Source organism: Mercenaria mercenaria, chromosome 18 (assembly GCF_021730395.1).
Source record: "Mercenaria mercenaria strain notata chromosome 18, MADL_Memer_1, whole genome shotgun sequence".
NCBI classification, from domain to species: Eukaryota; Metazoa; Mollusca; class Bivalvia; order Venerida; family Veneridae; genus Mercenaria; species Mercenaria mercenaria.
Window position 1 is genome coordinate 49,504,177 of NC_069378.1, and position 23,799 is coordinate 49,527,975.

The 23,799-nt window shown below is 33.0% G+C and overlaps 1 long non-coding RNA gene across 1 annotated transcript in view; it reads right to left on the reverse strand.

The window, feature by feature from the left end:
- LOC123539480 (uncharacterized) overlaps positions 1 to 23,799 on the reverse strand; it is a 69,207-nt gene that overhangs the window by 25,661 nt on the left and 19,747 nt on the right. Inside the window, exons 2-3 of the long non-coding RNA XR_008368301.1 lie at positions 18,655 to 18,732; positions 4,592 to 4,612 (exon numbers count right to left, since the gene is read on the reverse strand). This is a non-coding gene — a long non-coding RNA (uncharacterized LOC123539480). The remainder of the gene's footprint in view (positions 1 to 4,591; positions 4,613 to 18,654; positions 18,733 to 23,799) is intronic.

Below are 23,799 nucleotides of genomic sequence, written 5' to 3' on the forward strand. Positions count from 1 at the left end.
TACATATTTATGGTTGCAACATATTTCATTTAATAATGTTCTTGTTTTAAAATGAAAGCGCAGAAGCATTTACGCACTTTAAGCAGCACTAGTTTTTGCATTTAAAATTTACTCTTATGTAAATAGAAAACCTAATGAATTATAGTTCGATTTTTCAGGAAGATGTTTCTAAACAAGAGTGCCAGAATGTCACAATATACGCCCGTCACAGCAAATTTCTTTACTCTAGCACCTGTATTTGCAAATGGAATTTTAATTTTGTGGTTGTTTAGAAATCACTGCAAGTCTTTTGTTTTTCTAAGTCCACAAAAAAACTCCTTACCAGGTAGAGATACCTTAAAATACACCTAAAATTTGAAAGTAACATCTATGTTGTACCACAGAAAAGTGGTCTTGTTTTTTCCCTACGGTCAATTATGAAAAAGTTACAATATAAGTTATTTATAGTAACAACTAAGGGAAGGTAATCTTAAAAAAAAAAAAAAAAAAAAAAAAAAAAAATCCAAAAAAAAATGTAAGTCCACACAAAAATCTTTACCAGGTAGAGATTGGTCAAAATACACCTCATAATTGGATGTAGCATGCATGTTGTACTACAGAAAAGTGGTCTCGATTTTTCCCTACGACTTGTAATGAAAAAGTTACAATATAAGCTATTTATAGTAACAACAAAGGGAAGTAATTCTAAACAGGGAACTGCGCATGACACTTCGTCTCATGATGGTGTATAATTGTGCCAAGTTACATCAAAATCCCTCCATGCATGAAGAAGAAATGCTTCGGACAAAGTCATTCTTGTATCTGACCTTTGGCCTCTAAGTGTGACCTTGACCTTAGACCTAGGGACCTGGTTCTTGCGCATGACACTCCGTCTCGTGGTGGTGAACATTTGTGCCAAGTTATATCAAAATCCCTCTATGCATGAAGAAGAAATGCTCCGGACAAGGTTTTCATTCTTGTATCCTTTGACCTCTAAGTGTGACCTTGACCTTAGACCTAGGGACCTGGTTCTTGCGCATGACACTCCGCCTCGTGGTGGTGAACATTTGTGCCAAGTTATATCAAAATCCCTCTATGCATGAAGAAGATATGCTCCGGACAAAGTTTTCTTTCTTGTGTCTTTTGACCTCTAAGTGTGACCTTGACCTTAGACCTAGGGACCTGGTTCTTGCGCATGACACTCCGTCTCATGATGATGAACAACTGTGCCAACTTTCATCAAAATCCCTCCATGCATGAAGAAGATATGCTCCGGACAAAGTCATTCTTGAATTTGACATTTGACCTCTAAGTGTGACCTTGACCTTAGACCTAGGGACCTAGTTCTTGCGCATGACACTCCGTCTCATGATGGTGAACAACTGTGCCAAGTTTCATCAAAATCCCTCCATGCATGTAGAAGATATGCTCCGGACAAAGTCTGTGGACGCCGCCCGCCCGCCCGCCAGGGGCGTTCCCATAATACGTCCCGTTTTTCAAACGGGCGTATAAAAAACGGCATTGTTATGAAACGGAAGACAACGGTCGGAAATGAATTATGCATACACAAGATATCTGTTATAAAGTTTGCTAACCAATACAGTATGAAACATTGAATTATGACCAAGGACGCATCTTCAAATGAAAGAAACATTATAAGAAACATTTAGACACCAGTTATTTTAGTCATGTAACCAAAGAAATAGGACAACAATACTCATGACACCTTATTCATACCATACCATCTTTTATGTCATTTAGTCCGCCCAGTGATATTTAAAAGGATCACGTTATATAATGTGAACAGCAAATATATTTATAGAAGCAGAGGAGGCTTTTCAGATTCTAAAGAGGGCATGATGATTTTTTTTTATCATCAGGGAATTATTTACATTTCCTATATTTTATCATTTTATAAATTAATGAAATGAGATATGAAGCGTATAGTACTCGTGATTTAATTACTCACATCAGAATGACTGCCAATAATTTATAAACAGATACAATAATTGTGAACGTGTTTAACAACGAAAATATTTCACATATTCAGTACTTCATGTACATGTTCAGCTTAGTAAGCCATTCATGTGATGCTACAGTTGAAATTGTTATGTCACCAACGAAACCTTTTTAAGTAGAATTGTGAGAAGCATTAATACACTAGCAATCAAAAAACTAGCAAGCTATGTATGAACAAATGTATTATATAAGAATTGAACCAATATTACGAGCTTAACTTGTGTATGACGACACAATATTATGACTTAAGGTTTAGGAGTATAACACCAAAACACAGACATTTTTGATAACGAAAAACATCGTTACCAATATTTTACCTAACCATTACATGTTCTGCCGTACTGTCCGCTATTGCAAATGCGTGTAACAGTTCTTTGAAAATGGTGAGTTTTTAAAGGCGTTTGACTGTCCGGAGGTGGGGCACCTTTAGGCAGTCCTTTTCCGGAATTTAATGTTTTTATCAGTATACTGACACTTGTTTTGTAGTTTTTGTAATGATAGCGTGTATATTACTCTACCAAACAAGTGTCAGTATATAAATTTTGAATTCAGGAAAAAACTGCCTAAAGAGACACCATTTCCGGACAGTCCGATGCCGTTAAAACTCACCCTTTTCAAGGAACTGTCACACAAGTTCATTTTATTGGATTTGTAATAGCATGCGAGTGTTGAAATTTCACATAACTAGGTAGAACACAGTTATTTTAATTCTTTACAAATGGCGTTCATTTTCAACGGGGGGCAACTTTTACAGAATATTTTAAGTACGGGACAGTTCGGCAAAACATGAAATGGTCAGGTAAAATATTGGTAACGATGTTGTTCATTTATAAAATATTTCTGTGTTTTGGTGATATACTCCTAAACCATAACACTTTTATGTCGTCACTGATCTAATTTGCTAATGCGTTTTACTGTCCCGCACATAACACCGTAGAATACTAAATCATAATTACGTTCTTGAATGGTGTTTACTATATGGTTTGGCACTGAAAAAGTGTATAAAATGACACAGGATTAGAATATCTTATGTTTCAATCATAGGAGGTGAAACATATCAGCCAATCATATTTCATCACATATTCCTATATATGTTATACAATTATATAGTAATAATGCGGACTGTGTTTGGCTTGCAACCGACTCCTCTTTTCTAGTTGATATTGACATTTATGTTTTAAATTGCAGTAAGAAAGTTCCGATTCATCTCATATTACAGAGAGATAAAGGTTTCAATTCCCTTGTTAATGTTTTTTTGTATTGAAATTTACCAATTGTATTACAATTAGGGTTGTAGCAATCATGTCTCTTGTTACTAATTGATCATGAATTCTTTAATCATCAAGCCCGCGTACACATAAAAGTATAAAAGTGTCACCTATGTAATATTTAATGGGGAGGACGTACATTGTTATGTTGTAAGGATTAAGTCAGCAAAATAGCTCGCTGTTACAATAACGGAGGAATTTTAAACCAAAAATATATGTGCTAAAGGAATTTTTGATTGGTATGTGAATTATTGTTTTACATTTGACATCAGTTTTGGTAAATTAAATTGACATATTTACATGATATAGCTTTAAAGCATACCAAGACATGTCATATTTACAAATGAGTGTGGCAAAATTATGTAAAGAATATCAGGACATTTAGTCTTAAGCACTGCAGTGTCCAAGCCCAAAAACTTGCATAAACCTTTTGTCTGTACAGTTTTCTAACATTAAATGCAATTTTGCTAAAAATATGCATTGCGCCGAAACACTGGTACATTTATTTTATGAAATGTTCAGAAAAAGCAAACTTACTTCGTCGCATAATATTTCGGTTCAAAATTCTGACAGTTTTACTACTGCAAGATATTTTGCCCACTTACTTCTTTCATCATACCGCCGTAAGTTCTCTCCCTTTTAGTATAGCTGTCTCTTATCCAGGTCTAAAAATAGAATCGCGGCTTCTCGCAATACTTGATAGTTGTTAATCGTGGGCTCTACATATTTCAACGAACAGGCGTCGAGTTCTATTTTATATTATTTTATTTTGAGCATGAAGAAAGTATTATTCCGAGGAATGCATTCATTCGTAGTTATAGGCATTTTGATCAAATTAATTTATGATGATAGGCATTTTTACATGAAAAAGTAACAATGTTTCATCCCAAAGAAAAAGTGTTATTGCTCTACACATAGACCCTATCAGGTTTTAGTAAGAAACAACCGTGTTGATGTTGTTGGACTGTTTATGTATGTAATATAGATTTCACGTCTTATAGAATATTATGAATACAAGATGATGTCAGTATCATGTAAGCATAAATGGCACTAACAAATCTTCTTCGTTTTTACAATTTAAGACATTGGTAGAAACTTACTTTAAAAAAGAAAATGCTATGCCATCCATTGATTTATTTAGGCCGTCGTATTGACACAATGGAAACAATAAGTTAGACATGTTCATCATTACGTTTCAGGTACTAAATTAAATCAAAATACAGTTTAGATAATTTCTTACGATTTTATTTATAAATAGTTGTCTTGTTTATGACCATAAAGTAGTATCATTGACATTAAAAGTTATAAAATGTAAGACGACTCACCAACGGTTCTCCTCAGTTCTTCTGAAATAATAAGTAGATAAATATATATAAATGTTACAATAAAGACCATTATGTTCTTCTATATTGTTAATGTTTGAATTAATCAAACAGATCATGATAAGTAGTGACTTCGAGTTCATAAGAACAGCTCTTGAAAACTCTAGCTACAAGATATACACATAGATTCAAAATATTTTGTCATACAAAAGGTAACCGTATGTCAATAAATCCAAATTGTTATCTTATTTTATACTTGTTTTAATTTAGGTTTGACTAGCATTTCGAAGGTGCAGTCAGAACTACGTTAAACACTGCAATAAGTAATATATCGCTTATTCAATAATTTATAAATTACTGTTGCAACCACTACAGATTGTTCATGTATTGACAAATCATAATTCAATTGATATCATGCTTTATTTAACATTATTATATTTGGGCAAAAAAGAGACTTTGCAGTAAGAAATAAAATGCAAAACAAAGGCATTCGCGGTATCGTTATTGCACTGATCATAATTCAAAGGGCAACTTTACACGGATAAGCCGTTTCTATTGTTTTCACAAACTTGTCATTGATAAATAAAACAAATACATAATTTTATTATAATTATATTTAGTGTTCTTGGAAAAATTCTTAAACATCGGATATATGACCAAGATCTGAATCGTTAGTTGCTCTTAGGATTTACTGGAAAAGAAGACCTGTCCTTCCAAAAGAACAGCATTTATTATCATTCAACTCTGACGTTAATACATTTGAATACAGTAAGATTGCTGTTGTGTTAGTAAGTTCGTAAAAGGGCGTTATGGTGACATGTCCATAAGTTATTGCATTTGTATGTTTTGTTTATATCAAACAGTGATAAAATTGGTCAAATTCGAATGAATTTGCAAAGCAAATGTAATTCTTTATCCAGACATTCGAATGTCTTCTTAGAGGGAAAGGCCATTTTGTTTTAATTTTCATTCTGTGTTTTATATCTCAAGACGGTGAAAAAAATGTACTTGATCGGAAAATTTATTAACATATCAATATTTCATAAAAATTACAGCCATTTGGTTTGCATTTCAAGCACTTCGTTTTAAGAATTTATTCCATATTTTAAGAGTACATGCCATTTTTTTTTCTGCAGTGTGTAAAAACGTAATAAACTATTACATAATTCCCTCCATGGTCATTAGATTCCCAATTGTCATGTATTTTTAATTAATGATCAGCGTGATTAATATATATAATATATATAAACGCTTGCCTGTATATACGCTCCAATGCTTGTAAAACGCTACAATTCGTTCAAATGTATGATTACAAGTTGTTGAAATAATATTGTAGCCGACACTGACTAATAAAAATGGTAAGTTACCATTGCTGTTTCTAAATCTTTAATTTTAACTTCGTTAATTACTGTATATAAGTCATAAAATTGGCATCCCTTTTGCGTGACACAAGCGTATTGTACATCAAATAAGTCACTTTGAAATATACAAGCAAAACGCTTGACCCGCACACGTTTCATAAATAAAGTTCATCAACATGACATAAGTTTGCAATCATCCGACCTAATATTATTGATAGATATAGAGGATATTTCTTTCTTTCAGTGAAATATCAATTTTATTTCACAAGTGAGCATCAAAAACGGATAAATGACTTTTTTGGTGCTCACTTGTGAAATAAAATTGATATTTCACTGACACAAACAAATTTTCTTTTTATTCCATGTGTAAAACTCTACTTTTGTTGCGTAATTTATAAAATGTCGAAAATCGCGGGAAAGATCAACAGAAAACATAACACAAATGACGTCATTTTAACGACGTCATCGTCATTATGGTCCCCGGTATTCATAACGCTCAGTATACAATTTGACTTCAATCGCGACGGAGGACCGGAACTAGTTCGGCAATAACAGTGAAAAATAAAAATGATAATCTACTGTTTCAAAACTGTGGATTATCACTTTTATTTCACTGAGAAAACTCTGTAATTCACTGGAAAAAAAGTAAAATAAAACACGGTACTGTTATCGTCAAAGTAGACGTACCGCAATAAAAAAAAACAAATAACCGATTACCAGTTAAATATTATGTACGTAATTAATGTATATTGTGATAGTAATAGAAGAACAAGAGTGGTGTCAACGTTGTGTGACATGGCTCCTGTATATAGAGGATATTTGTTTATCTTAGTTTAATATCGGAATATATTTCACCGAATGAACAGTATAATGCATTATTATTCAACTTTACAATATTACACACTGTATTAGACCAATTGCAAACATCATATGAAACAGACAGAGCTAATACAAAACATAACCGAGCCAATATGAGAAAAACAGGGCCAATACGAGAAAAACAGGGCCAATACGGAATTCAAGCATTTTGATTGGTTCAAAAGAGAGGGCCAATACGGAGAAGTCACTTCCGTTAGATTTTTAAATGACGACATTTTGTTTTACATCAGAGTTATAGATAACATTTTTTCTTTCACATTTTGACAAAATCATCTTACATGTTCATGTAATAACCAAGTATAACTGATGTCTTCATAGATTACATCGATACTTTCGCTTATTCGGTACTATGTAAAATGCAAGTGTTTCCTGTCAGAAATTCTGGCAGTTGTCAATAAAAATAATGAGAAAACACGGAAACTCAGAGTAATTAAAAGGATGAGACTTATCTTTAACAGACATTTTGATAGTGTGGACTATTTGTGCAATGATAAATAGCGATTCAAATGCTGGAAAATGGATGAATAAATTGGCGAACAAGAGTGTCAGTTGTGAACTGCAAACACTTTCGGATAATTAAACGAGGCATGGGAGTGTATAATGTGTGCTTGGTTGGTTGTATTATCTTGATCAACACATATGTGTACAATTTTGTGTCTCGTTGCCTGCAGCATAAAAGGAAATGACTTTTAAAGCAGTTTTATCACAGTTCAAATGATAAGATAACTCACTAAAGAAAATAAATAGGAATTCAAAAAATAAGGTAAGTTCTAGTTACTCTTGATTATGTCACATCAAAAATATCTCTCAAAATTATACTCAAGTACCTACATACATGATACAACTCATACTGTTTTACCGGCTAAAATGATTATGATTTCTAAAATAAGTCTAAACAACTTGTCAAGACTTTTTACCTGAATGCGCATAGCTGCCATAAGGTAACTCGCTGAGTTTTTGTACTGTTACCGCCAACAGTCAAAGGTGAATAATAATATTATCATTAATCAAGCGATTTCATATTGGCCTAGTTATTTGTCCTCGGGCAGTCGTATTGGCCCTCGGCCTACGGCCTGGGGCCAATACGACAACCCTTGGACAAATAACAAGGCCAATATGAAATTGCTTGATTAATAACATTATAATATTTTCACGAGTGGCGCAGCCACGAGTGAAAATGTAAATTATTGTGTTCACGAGTGAAATATATTTCGACCTTTAACTGAAACAAACAAATTTTCTATTTATTTTATGTAGACTCCGTCTATTTTTAATGGTTTTAATCAAATTATATCAAGTTTGTCGACGAAACGTCCCGTGCATCGCATCATGACGTTATAATATCTTTGTAGAAAAAAATGTAAATAGTTCTATTATGTTTCCTGATTTCTTTTATATTTATTTATAATAGAATGTAAATATTTATGATCCTGTTATTATTTTTATACATTTATACCTTTACTGAAGAATATTTTGCAAGAAATTTTCTATCATTTATAATTCCTATTATTTCGCATTCAAGTGTAGTTCCGTACCAGTGAAAAATAAAAAAAAAGAGATATTTTCACTGTTTGAAACAGTGAAAATATCAATTTTATTTCACTGATACATTTCAGTATTTCACCGAAGAGCATAAAATAAATATCTTTATTAGTGATCCGATTGATTATTTAAAAGCTAATTACTATATCCGAAAAATGTACTAGATGTGACTTATACATGCATTCATTGCTTCCGAAATGATCGCTTTTACACAATTTATTATAATTGTCACCAAGTTACATATTTTAGATGCACTGGATAAATAGATAAATATTTGAATTTACAATATGTGATTTTTATTGCTTAAATTATTTAACGATATCACTTATCTAAATGGCATTATGTACCACCTGTCCATACGTCATAAGAGATATGCATAAATTAAGGAGTGACAGTTTTCTCCCGAAGTACATATGCAGAGTAATGGAAGACTACATAAGCAAATGAAATTAAATTTGAAACTAGAAAAAAAGTAGATCACGAGATAAGACTCATTCACTCAAAACAATGCGTTCACATTAAATTTATAATGACTATATTCACTAGAAAATTCACGTAGCAAAAGTGTAGAATATTCCATTCTTTGAGGTAAACTTTCCCCCTTTACTTTATTTTTTCTTCGACTATACAAACATGTTGTTTCTGTTTTTTTTTTGAAATTTCAGTCTTTTATTTTATCTACCTTGAAATTCAGATGTAATACATCTATATCTTAAATTTGCCATGATTTCAATATTGCATGAGCATTATGTTGTCAAAGCTATTCTACATTCAAACACATACTGGCATCTTGTATCTTGCTACTTCTATTATATCGTTCATACATGTTCCTAAATCACTGCTTATTTTAAGGACAAAAAAGAGAAAAAAAAGAAATTAAAAAAGAAATTTAATAACAAATTCTAAAATTTACTAGTGTAAAAATAAGCAAAAAACCTCACTGTTGGTGAATACCCTTAATATTGTGCATTATTCTTTCCTTATTTAACCTCAGCCTAACAGTAATACAACCACCGAAAACTGGACCCTGTCCGGACCATGTCAAAAGTCCAGTTTGATATGTATATTCTTATTTATTATATCTTACTGATTCACATTCAATATATTGTATTTTTTTCTCTTTTCCAAAATCTGCTTTGTACGTCTCTGTTATATATCAAAACCGGATTATTTTTAAACGAGGAAAACTTAGAACGATACTTTATAATGAAAAGCTCCTAAAAATAAAAAAAAAATGCATCATGTGAATATCGATATTTATTAACTGATACCAATAATAATAATCAGAATAAGAACTTTCTTTTTTTTTTCATATTAAGATAAATATGATATAAAGAAATGTCACCTGTACACCGACAGATCAATTTAACTTCTACCTATTACATTAAAATGTTTTTTTCACTTATCTTTTATGGCTAATATACAAAAAATAAAATACAGACAAATGATTTTCACACCTTCTTAGGTAATATTTGTGAATGTTAGTTAATAAACAAAAATTGTCATCTGCTTGAGATAATGTTTTGAAAATCAATTCAAAGTGATAATACACATAATGCTGTAGTTTGTGTAGTCACTTTATCTTTTCTATCCGTGTTAAATTCAAATATTTATAATATAATATAGATCTTCACGTTATATATCGGGCTAATATTCTACTGATGATTCACATGAACAACAAAGAATTCAGGCAAATATATCGACCCATAACTGCTTAAAATAACATCCAGGCATTGTGGATAGATTGGTTGTTTTCTTGTCCGACATAAGGGACATGCATAATTTAAGGGGGAAAATGAGTGACAGTTTTACTGCCCAAGTACATATGTACAGAAAACTATATAAGTAAAATATATTAATTTTGCACCTAGAAAAAAAGTAGATCACGAGATTAAGTTCATTCCCTCAAAATAATGCGTTCACATTAAACTTATAATGATTATATTCAGTAGGACATTCACGTAGGACAACTGTAGAATATTCCATTTTTTTAACCATATCGAACTTTCTGTACTATGCGGGACAGCTTAAGCCTAGCTGGAGAAAAATCGATAATACGACAGGTATGATCGTTATCGTCCGTAAATTTTACGTAAGTTTCCGAGATTAGGCGGGGGTCATAAATCACCTTATCTACAAAATCGATATTTATTGCCTTCAGGTAATAAGTAACTTAGTCTTTACTCTACCTAGCATTTATGTTTTAAGCGGATTAAAGACACTTGTAGAGAGTGATGTTTGAGATATAATAAAATTTAAGTAAAATAATAAAGAAAATAAGTACTTAAAGGGCATATCATATCTTTTCCTTGCATCTTTATTTACATAGTTAGCTGGTAGTACCAGAAAGGTCTGTAGTCGTTCCAGGTAGTACTTAAATGTCTTTTTACACGTGAAAGCATTTTATCATTTAAGTGTGTAAGTCAACATTGTAATATTTCAAAATTTGTTTAGCAATAAACGTGTTTACATCAACACAAACTATAACACTGTACGTATATAATAACCACATGAATAACTTCAGTTTCATGTATCACCGTAGAATACTGAAAACCTAATATGCAAATATAAATATGTACGCATGTTAACAACTTTTCTCTTTTCTATATATTGGTATGAAAATAGAATCGCTTAATTCACAGTCAAGTCAAATGTTAGTTTTAATTTATAACTTTGTTAAGTATACTAAACTAGGGAACTAACTGAAGAAATTTAACTAAAAAGGAAATGTAACACTGTGTAATTTGTCCATTTCTTTACTGGCCTTACGGCAAAATTTGTAGTTTCCTACGCACCTAACACCCAAGTTGCACGTGCGAAATATGTACTTGAAAGAAGGTGACAAAGTTATTCAGAGATTGATGCCCACGGAGCGATGTACCCTGTTTTCATGGACGGAAGCCTGTACACTTCAGAATTTGTAACATTACATTTAAAAATCAAATGTTTTTAAGTGTTGCTTGAATAAGCAATAAACAGAACAGATAATGATCTTGAACAAGCAATACAATGAAGCAGTCGAAAAAAACATAACCATTCGTAATGTCTTGTTTACTTTAATAAAGAATAAAACATAAGCATTGTCTTTTTATTAATTCCCATTTAATTGCTGTTATTAAATGCCTCCTTTTTTCAAAGAGACATGTGCTATAAAAGTGCGAAATATCCGCTATCACCCCCATAATTATCCATGCATGGTGTTAAAATTTTATTACAGTGAAAAGGTAATAAAAGTAACAAGCAAGGGACTATCTAATAAGTATCAGTTAGAACTTACTCAAAAATTTATATCTATTACATCTGATTGAAATAAAAATCCCGATATGAAACTGTCAGTTTCTAAATTAATCTTCGCTTACGCTATCAAATTTGCTAATAGATTGAAATACGGATAATTTACTCTCCATCTTATCATTCATTAATATGTATCAATTGTCATTTAACCATATTAAAACACTTCGCTGAAGCGAACTGGTTAAAGGAAAGGTTGAGGAATCTTGCGTGTCAAGGTGTGTGCAAATAACAAAAATAAATCTCACATTTTTGACAGCTGAGGATTTTCTTCATCCAATACAAGGATCATATTTTGATGTACTTAAGAAAACAATTGGACAAGTAATCAAGTTGACACTTTCTCTAAGTGCAGACAATTTCATCTTTGTGTCTGCCTTTTTTCCCCAATAAAAGGTCCCTTATGTATCTACTTTTGTTTACCTCTGGTCCCTTCTTTCACGCATTCGCATGTCAAAATATGTATAACCTTTAATCATTGTTATGAAAAATAGACGCAAAATAATTAATAAATTATGATGATTACGTCCAGGTATTTAAAACGTAAATTTACTTTGACATAAAATTTGCCGTAACTGGAAACTGCCTGTATACCGAGTCGTCTGCTCGCATTCGGAAAAATCCGGAAAATTCCGAGTCGGCCCGAGTCTTCATTTTAAAAGTAATAGTGATGTTATAAAACACCCAAAGGGTAAGTTAAATCAAATATTTTTTAAAACTATTTTTGCACTGTTGAGTCGAGCAATAATTATTCTGTAGAACATCACCGAAGCAAAAACGATTATTTTCACCGATTTTAGTAATTTGAACAATATACAAACAAAACTTACCATAAATTTTAGCAAAAAATAGACATCTTCAATTGACGTCAATGGAAAACAAGGGTGGTACGTTTAAAAGCCCAAAGGGTAAGCGAAAGCGTAAACTTACAACATTTAAAATTATATCATCATTTAGATGAAAGATTAAATCAACGAATGCCACCGAAGCAAATTCGTTATTTTAAACCATTAAAAAGATATAGCGAGTAAATCGAAATTATCCTTCTTTATTTAATGTGTCAAAAAATCGATAATACCGATTATTGGAAAAATTGAAAGTTCAATATGGTAAACTTTTCCCCCTTTAATTAAATTTTGTTTTATTCGAATATACAATTTGTTATGCAACGTAATATAAATCAAGAACAAACGAAATTCGCCAAAGTGATCTAACACAAACAAACGGCATCGGAACAGTTCGAAATAAAAATCATGTCAAATATTACATTACTGTAACACTTGTATAAAAAGCTATCAAGATCGTTTTTCTGAACAAAATGAAGAGATGAATATATCAAATAAACTGAAGGAAAATAAACTATAAATAAATACCTCGTTATAAAGTCAGCATTTGGCTTCAGTAACTGTTGAATTCCCGCCTGTGCCTAACAAAATTTGTTTTAAGACGCGGAATGGCCAGCAATATACGTGTGTGAATGTGGGTTCAATCAAACCAAATCAAAGAAAAGTAAAAATGTGAAATGAGAAAAAATAATCAATCAAACGTTTTGATCATAGCAATTTCAATTAGTTGGTCAGGTAAATGTTCACACATACATTTATTGATCTGCCAGATAAAACGCATATACGAATTTATCCAAAACTTTCCTCATGGTATCAAAAAAGGAACTTCTACCTCATATTTGTATACTTCTAGGATAAAAATATCCTATGGGGCAAATCAATTATTTTCTCTCTTTGTTTTTTTGAAATGTTAGTCTTATAGAGTCACTTTGAACAATGTTCTGTAACTTTTATCAATTTATTTTATTTACCTTGAAATTCAGATGCAGTATATTAATATGTTAAAGGACAAAGTTTACTTAAGCCTTATATGGCCTAAGTATGCAATTTTGAAAATTTTAAAATTGGCTAAAACTATATATTGTTTGCTACCAGAATGTTTGTCTATTGTAAGGAATTATATTTTTTATAAACAGATATGTTATTTTCTTCTACACATATCACTGAATATTGCTGAAATTGCAGATTTTTAAAAAAAAAAAAACTGGACAGTTTTTGACATATTTTAGGTCATATACAATGTAGGAATATTTTAAGTAGTGAGCACACTCAAGGACCACAAAAATATTTTGACCATAGGTCCAGCTTCTTTCACAGAACTTATGGTAATTTTTTATTGTGGTCGACAGCTGTGCTCTTAGTGAAAATTTCAGATTTGTTTAAAAATTCTGCTAAAAGCTGAAGGTTTCCTATACCCATAATGTTCAAAGTTTTTTCAGTTATGTCAGTTATGTCAAATATTTTCTTCTGTAATGAATATTTTGTAAATATCATTTCGTACAATTTGATAAAAGTATACTTCTTGTTGAAAGAAAACTTGTTCTTTACTCCATTTAGAAACTTTCAGACTTTAGGCCATTTTGAGGCAAAAGTGAGCCAATTAAATATTGCATAAGAATCAAGTTGTCAAAACTATATTATATTCAAACACATATTTTGGTTGTCTGAAATGTTTATATATATATTTTTTTCAGACAACCCAAATTGTCAAAACTATATTACACTATATTATACTATAACACATTTCCTTCTTAAAAATCAAAGCTTGCGCTTCAAATGACTTAGCCGGAGAATCCAATCGAAAACATGATCTGTAGTCTACCCACTGTCTGAGATTAAGTTCAAAAATCAAATCAATGGATCTAAATTTCTTAAGCCAATGTTGATACGACTGTTATTAGATAACATACATAACTTTGTCTGCGCTTTTGAACGAGTGGAAGGACATTTTCTAATGTCCGCAAGACAGAAAAATATGTCTTTACAGCTTCTTTTTGTTGTGGGCCTACTTTGCAAATGCTCGGCTCTTGGGCTTTGTTTTTAGTGCTCTGTGCTTCCAAGAAGTCTACCCTTACGTATTACGTAGCGGGACATTTCGCAATGTCCGCAAGACAGAAAAATATGTCTTATAATCATATTTCAATTTACATATCACACACTTCTATTGAAAAAAGACTAAGTTTTCAGAACTCAAAATCATTATCACAGATTTCAAATCAATATATCTATGACATATAGGAATTTTGATTGATTTGTACGGAAGTAATTTCTGACCCACGTAACAGGGTCAGATTCATATTAAAACTTAAGATTATATATTTAAGGGAGACAACCCCGTCAACCTTGTCCATATTGTATCTCTAACCTGTCAAGAGTTATATTTTTACCGCGGTTTGGTGATTTTCAATTGACCTGTGACTGCTTTGAAAATAATAGGCAGTCAGCATTTGAGTTTTGGTTTCGGAAGATTATTTTACCAGTGGTCAGAAAATGTATTTCCAATGGTTTATATTTGTCGTGTTGTTGCTTATTAATTGATTTATAGTACCGGAAATTAAGTCTTTGTATTAGGTTCACTTTGAATTTAGAAACTTCAGAATTGTGAATTTCATTATTTATAAAGAAGTGAGTTTCAGAGTGACACTTGTATTTCTGCAATCACATTTCTCTCTTTTGTTCACTGCTAACATTTAACTTTGCGGTATCAAGTAACTGTCACTGGTGAGAATGAAGCCTGTTTGAGAATTGTACATTTACAAATCATTCGTCCCTTAGATGGTAAGTTACAAGATGTGGTATGTGTAACTCTATGTGTAACTATATCTGAGTTAATAAGTATTCTATATGTTATAGGACAAATAGGTTATTTGGCCACTAGACGCGTTTGTTGATATGTTCTAAATGCGAATGTACGGTACTTACGAGAACATATGTATTATGCATTATGTATTACTTTTACTATGATTGACCATGTATTAACTGTCTTTTAACCTTTTGTTTTCAGAATGTGTTGCTGTACTACTTTAGTAAACGGTTAGAATAAATTGGATGTAGAAGAGTTTGACCTAGTCGTATTATCATATATCAGTACCATCCAATTACAAAGTGGACACTAATCGAACTCACAGACCCATATGGCCTCGGACTATTGTTATTAATATAGCGACGAATCCACCCACGTAACTTCCAATTATGGAGTTTAGCACAATTTCAAATCATATGCACATTAAAAATTACAGGCCAAAATGTGCTGTTCATAGCCCCGTGATGTCAGTAGCCCATTGAAATCATGATCCATTTTTAAACAGATTTTCTCTTCTGAATCAAAGGCTGTTCATAAGATATAAAAAGTACATTTCCATTTGGAGGAAACATGTTTTTAAAAATAACTCAGTCTCTTCGTTTCACTCTTAAATATTTTTGCTTTATCTTAAACTTTTAATGCATCTGAAATATTTCTTTATTATTGGACATTACGCATTGATGGGTAATTAGCGAGAAAATTTCCATCGGGTTTCATTCCACTTAGACATCGATAGTGTCTAACGAGAAGTAGTAATTTTAGATTATGATAAACACGACCGATGTCTTTTGAAATCTTTCTTGAGGCCCTTACGATAAATCAGATCTGAAATCATGTCTGTTTGTCTTCAGATTGTACTGAATGTCAAATGCTAATCCTCGTGAAGAGAGGTTTGAAAAACTGCAATATTTCTGCTTTTATATAAATGTCCTAAGTTAGACGTATTTACATTGTGCCTAAATGTATCCTGACATTGAGTATATGATTATAAAGCCACCTTTTTGACGTCGATGTGTACCTAGCAAGAAACCGTCCGTCGGATTACAGTCCGAATTTTGCATCGACTGGTATTTAGCATTCTTAGATCATTATTAGCATAAGTGATGTAATGACTGTTTTAAATCTCTTAAATTGTATTATATTCCCAAAGGCTAACCATCGAAGTTTGCCTTGTCCTGCAATTGTCTATGCTTGTCTTCGGAAATATGGTCAATATGCAAGCTTATGTCAGAATGTGTAAATAAAGGAGCCATATAATTAGTAAATAACAATTTTATCTTTTTCCCTAAAATTGCATACACATAAAGGTCTCCAATTTAAATGCGACCGCTTATTCAAATATTTAAAAGCTATGGCTAACATTTATTTACGCTCTGAAACGTTCATTTGATCCATTGATTTGATTTGTTTGTTTTGTGTTTAACGCCGTTTTTATATAGTATTTATAGAATGTAACGGAGGGCATTAAACTTTACCAGGGACAAGAGAAAAAACTGTTCTCAGCAGGTAACTGCAAACTTCCCTACATGAATCATAGGTAGAGGAAGAAGAATTTCAGACATAGTATATTTAATCAAATCGTCATGAAGAACATACGCCTCGCCCGAGGATCTAACTCACGACCCCGCGATCCGTACATCTGCTCTCTCCCTGTTAAGAGAGTGGGCTCTATGGACATAAAGTGATGATAACGTTTCAGCTGCTCATTAATTTACAGTCTAAACAGTTCTACTGACATGAAAATAACATTACAATGTGCGTGAGATGTTTTGTTCTTCAAAGTGGCGTCATGAAAGACACGTGCAATTTTCCCGCCAAAAGTACGTACAAGAATCTTTTATTTCTGGTTCCATTAAAAACACGAATATTCTTTCGAACCTATAAATTAATTACACTTACAATACAGCCATGTATGGCTTGCGTTATACTCGGAATTCATCTGGAATTTCATTCGAAGAAATAACACATTCATTTTAGAAACGGAAGCACGGACTATTTACATTTGCCAACACTTAACTAGCATTATAACGTAATTAAATTATGAAATTGTTGTACAGTTGTATAAGGTTTGTGTGAGACAAGTTTACCTGAATCAAGTTTGCATTCCTCTTTCCCCGTACATATTCTAAATATGATATTTAATGGGTCTTAATTAAAGCGGCAATTATCAGCGCTATACGTGACCTATAGTCATATAGACGTGTTTATTGAGTTTTGATTATAAACCTAATTGTTTTCTCTGAGTAAACAAATTAGTAATATATTTCAGAGGGAAAAAAGCATGAATATGTTCCATAGAAGTTGAGTAAGGTGTGCAGTATATATGTATAAACAGTATGTTAACTACGACAGTTTTTGAAATAAATTAAAAAGTCTAAAATAGAAAAAAGTGGAAACTTCACAGGTCGCTCAACACGACATAAACGAAAATGTTGCAGGCTCGGTTTGATTGAGCCTGTTCATGGACGGTAGTGGAAATGTATGCTACCGTCCACGCCCTCTAGCCCCGAGTTGAGCAGAACTCAACATTTACATATGCTAAAAGTACAAAAAGCAATTTAGAGACATCCGCAGATGTATTCAAACGGCGGTGAACATGGAACCTTCAATGATACACGTGTTGAGGCGTGTAATTCCATGAAGAGCGGCGTTTGGTCCCCAGATAAAATAATTGGTTTGCCCCAAACGAGAAAACAATGGGCACAACTAAACAAACTGGATTTTAGGAAGGGGATTTGAGGTTATGGACCCTGCGTATCACAGGAACTGTCAAAAGACAAAATTAAAAAGTAGGCACCATATCCAAGGGTGATTATACAATACCCAAGGCTATGAAAGCGGGAGTATTGGAACCACCCAGGCCGAAATGGTCATGTTGAGAAACTAAACAGTACCAATAACACGACATTATAGTCATGCTGAACGATCTGAGAAGATCGAAATATAACAGCCCTGATTGAATGTACGGGGAGACTTTTTACGGCCGCCACACGGCACAAACAACGCTGCTGTGATAATAAAAAAAGTGGAAACTTCACAGGTCACTCAACACGACAAAAACGGTCCTGATAAATTTTTTCAATCGAGATAAGGAATGGTAAAAGCATTTTAATTGCATAATGTTTTGCATAGTGCATGTTGTAAGTTAAGTTAATAGCGTGGACAGCGAATATCGACAAGTCTTTTCTTTTTGCTCAGTAAAATTTTTTTCATTGATGTACTTCCAAAAGTATTGAACTACATCTACTTTAAATTACTACAAAATTGATCAAAACAAAAAAAGCAGAAAAAATATCCTGCAAATAAAACAATTTTTTATTGATATTGTATCACGTTGATACTTACCATCTTCACCAGGGATCGGGTACCTTTCGTCGTCGCTACGGCCACCCTCTGCCATGACTGAATCTTGTCTTTACATTACTGAAAATAAAAAAAAAATAAAAAAAAATAATAGCTAGTAAGACTTTTAAACCTTTTTGGGGTGGTAAAGCATTTGACATATATGTTTCAGGCAAATTGCTGTGCAAATAAAAATATATCAATACATTGACATATCAATCGTATCTTTTAGAATGATGAGAAAATAAAACAGCAATGCAACAACTGTGTACTTCCGAAAATTTATCAGCCATGAAAACTAACATTTTATAGAGGTATTGACATCATTGTATTAAGTAAATGAATATTTCGTCCAATGACTACCCTTTTCAAAGCTCAAGATTCTTTTAAGGATGTGACAGTGCTAATTTAGCTTATGCTTGGCCCTATTCTTAATAATTACTGACATTTGACTATACTTGTACTCGTTGCCAACACTGGAACATTCTGTTACTCACTGTCAGCACTTTAACCCACTGTTAATTGTTGCCGACATTGGCAAAACTGTTACTGCATTACGACACAAGAAAGTACTGTTGTTCAATGTCGACACTAGAGCCTACTGTTACTTGGTGCCGACACTTAAAACTACAGGTAATTGTTGCCAAGACCAGAACCTACTAATACAAACATGTACAAGTTGTAGACTGAAACTTAGTGTTACTAGTTTCAGACTCTGGAACTTACTGTTACTAGTTGTAGACTCTAGAACCTACTGTTACTTGTTGCTGAGACTGGATCCTTTTGGTATCTGTCACCTATACTGGAACCTGCTAGTACTTGTTGCTTCTCTTTGCCAACACTGGCATGTACCGTTACTTTATGTCAACCCTGGAACCTGCTATTACTTGCTTTCGACAGTGAAGCCTACTGTAACTTGTTGTCGCGACTTGAACCTGATATTACTCGTTGTCGCGTATTAAGCCTACAGTGACATAGTTACTTGTTGCCAACACTAGAGTCTACCCTTACTCGTTTCTTATAATGGAACGTAGGGCTACTCCTTGCTGGCAGTAGAACTTACAGTTACTGACTGCCAAGACTTGATTACACGTTACCGAATATGGATCCTACTGATACTCGATACCGGCACTTGAAACTACTGTTAATTAGTGCCCTGACTAGGACTTAATTTGTTACCGATACATGAACCTAGAGTAACTTGTTGCCTACACTGGAACGTAGTGTTGCTCGCTTCTGAGACTAAAACCTACTGTTACTGATGCAGGCACTAAAACCTTCTGCTACCTGTTGCCTACACTTTAAGCTACTGTTACTTGTTTCCGATAAAGAAACTACTGTTGTTTCTTGACTACACTAGAACCAACAGTTACTTATTTTGTAGACTTAACAAATAGATTGTTTAATCTGAGTGTAATATGAATTGATGAATTAATGTAAATTCATTTTTTTATGATAAAGATGGATAGAATATTAACATACGTAAGAAGTTACTGGGAAGGAAAACAAGAATAGATTCTGTCTTTAATGAGTCTATTTGAAAGGGTAATGATATCCTATCCATATACTTCTCTAAACCTACAAGAGGAGAATTCTCAGATGTTCCAAAATAACCAAAATAACAACAACAATGAGTACAAGTGCGACAAAACATTTTAAGTCATAAGAATTTATTAAGCCTATTACGCTTTATATCTATCCTTCCTGTCACTTGAAATAATGTTACATCTTTATATGAAGCATTTTTGTTTCTTTGCTTTGGTTTTAATAAAATCTGGAAAGTAGATCCCTCGGAAGCACCGAGAACAAGGCAAATAGTGAAAATTGCAGACTTGGTTTGATTGAGTCTGTTCATGGGCAGTAATGGAAAAAGTAACACTGCCCACGCCCCCTAGCACCGGCTTAAGCAGTATTCAATCTTCAAATCTAAATGAGTTGAAATCAATGATCCCGAAGGACCAGAAAATATAACAACACTGAAATGAAGTCGGGGCGACTTTTTACGGCCGCCACACAGCACTTAACACCCGCTGTTGTGAAGTAAATAAAATCTGGAAAGTAGATCCCTCGGAAGCACCGAGAACAAGGCAAATAGTGAAAATTGCAGACTCGGTTTGATTTAGTCTGTTCATGGGCAGTAATGGAAAAAGCAAAACATCCCACGCCCCCTAGCCACATAGTGAAGATCATGTCATTCGATGATTATCAAGTTGCAGCGCTGAGGGAAAATTCTCACATAATTGTGATGTATATTTCGATTTTTTATGACCTTAGACCTTATATAATTATGCAATGACACGGGATTCACATAACCATGCAAAAAGGTCGTGTAACAGACACACAAAATTGTTCGAAATTCTTTAAAACACGGTTCCCTCAAGCTTTGACTAGTGTATAAAAACAGTAAAACAACAACAGGTTATATCAAGCTGTAAAACCAAGGGCAACAGGAAGTGTAGCAGGAACAGCCACATTCAAAGAACGCAGCCGCCAACACAACACACAATATGGAGATATGTGTATACACGCACACAGGAACTGAGGACATATCCATATCAACACAAAAGAATGAATTAATAAGAAAAAAAGAGATAGACATACAAAAACAGACATGAAGAAGAATCACAAAAGTTTAAACTAGTTTATTCTCTTTTAGCCCTACCATGTTCCTATATAACAAGACAGTGTAAACACAATGGCATCCCGCAAGGGGAATCGCTAAAACATGAAACGGTCACCACAGGAACACACCGCAAAAAGTTAAGTAGGCTTATATAAAGATGTATAAATCAAATTCATGAAACCGTACATAAAGACTTTGCTGAAGCCAGGACACCAAGGAAACACCATTATTAATGGCTCGACGTAAAAGCCATGTTCAAAATTGTATGATAGGTAAGGCGTGTTATTCCTTTTCGTCATCTAAATATTTACAATCAAAAGGTGTGTGCCTGTTAAGAAATTCAATATATGGTTAATTGCTTGAAAGTCTTGTTACACACTTTGTATAATAAGCTCTGATGGACTATATATTAATAGGCCATAATTCATTTGCTCACTTTAAGAAAAACGTTTCTTGGATTTCAGTGGAAGCGAAATGAAATCGGATATGTTAAAAAAATTAACAGTGTGTTAAATGGGGTTGCCCCATTTGAATAATTATTTTACGAGCGATTCTCTGATTTGTTAATTTATTAAAGCATAGCATAACAGCATATTTCAAAATTTTATCTTAATTGTTTTATGACTGGAAAAGTATCACAACCATCTCATCATACTATGAACTTGTGTTTCGCCATACACATTACACTATTCGGTAATCTTCTTGAAACTAACATTATGATTGAATGCTATATAAAACAATAACACTCTATAAATTCACATACCGTATAAGATACAGAAAGTGTGCATGTTTGCTGACAGAAACTCATTTTTTTATTTTCTTTTAAATTGATTGTTTTGCAGGAATCTGATTTAAAACAAATTAACCTATATTCAATCTGGCCGCCTAATACAAAATTTACGTTTTATACACATAGAATACAAACATAATAAGCATACTTAAATTTGCAATGATATTCAGATATAATAATGATATATATCTAGGTTATTTACCAACCTACCACCTTGCTGATTGCCTTCGCTTTCCTGTTATATCGACGTATTATTTAAAAAAAAAATACTGTCGTCATTTCTTGATGAGAAATGCATGTATCTCTTGTTATGTAGTTAACAAGAAATTATTCAGTCTTTTGGAGAATTATGAACAACCATTTATGTCGAGGTAACCATTGCGCATTTAGCTGTTTTGCTTGCAAAATTTTCAGCAGTCCAAAACAGCATCAATACTGTCGGCGCTTACATCCGTCTGAAACATACGCTTTGTAGTTTGTAGAGAAAAAGGCTCTTTTACTTGAATTTCATCCATGTTTGTTTCTGATAGTATAACATTTTCATGGCCATGTTCACATACATGTATTTATGCAAAGCTTATGTAATTAAAAGTTAAATATTTTGGAAATTGTTATTTTGAAAACCAGTACAGATCCAATCTTTATATATTTTCTTAAATTAAGCTATTTTCATAATATATCATACGTATTATATTGATTTGATATGATACATGTATGTAACAACTCTACCATAAGCGGTTCTTGTCTACAACGTTAGCAGGTTATGGGAAAGTAATGCAGGAATGCACTTTAAATTTTCAGTGAAAATTAGAATTTTTAATAAAAGTAAATATGTATAGATTAGTAAATGGGACAGTAGTGCCTTTTAGTGATTATGGCCCTGACAAGGTGATAATAGCCCTAGCTTTAGCCCGAGGGCTATTATCTTCTTCCAGGGCCATTATCACTCAAAGGCATCGCTTTCCCATGTATTTACCTGTTTATTACATGATTACCTATAATATAGTAAGAAAAGTTTAGTTTGTCATTTCCATGAGTACTGGTAGAAATCAGCTTTGATGTGCGCTCAAAATATCAAAAGTCCCATTAAAACTTACATACAGCAAACATTATCTTAATCACACATCGACAGACTGTATTGAAGACAGCTTTAATACGGTAAGGAATTTTCTGAGTTCATATGTAGTGCAAAAAAGAATAATCACTGCTTGAAAAATTCTAATGCATCGACATGTTTTGACATTTTCAAAACTACCCACAGTTATGTCTAGTTAACAGTTTCCAACAAATGTTATGCACATATGGAATCATTTCTGATCGTACGTGTCAATTATTTAGCAACGCCAACAAAATTAAATTGAACATAAGTAAAATAGAGAAAAGTGGGAACGTCACAGGTCGCTCAACACGACAAAAACGAAAATGTTGCAGGCTCCGTTTGACAGAGCCTGTTCATGGACGGTAGTGGAAATGCATGCTACCGTCCATGCCCTCTAGCCTCGGGTTGAGCAGAACTCACCATTTACACGTGCTAAAAGTACAAAAAGCAATTTAGAGACATCCGCAGATGTATTCAAACGGCAGTGAACATGGAACCTTCAATGATACACGTGTTGAGGCGTGTAAAATCCAGGTTTCTAACTTCACTACTTTTTAATGTAGACTGAAGGAAAATGTTCAAGCTTATGACAGTATTCAGCTTTAACGGCCAGTTCCGTGATATCAGCACACCGCT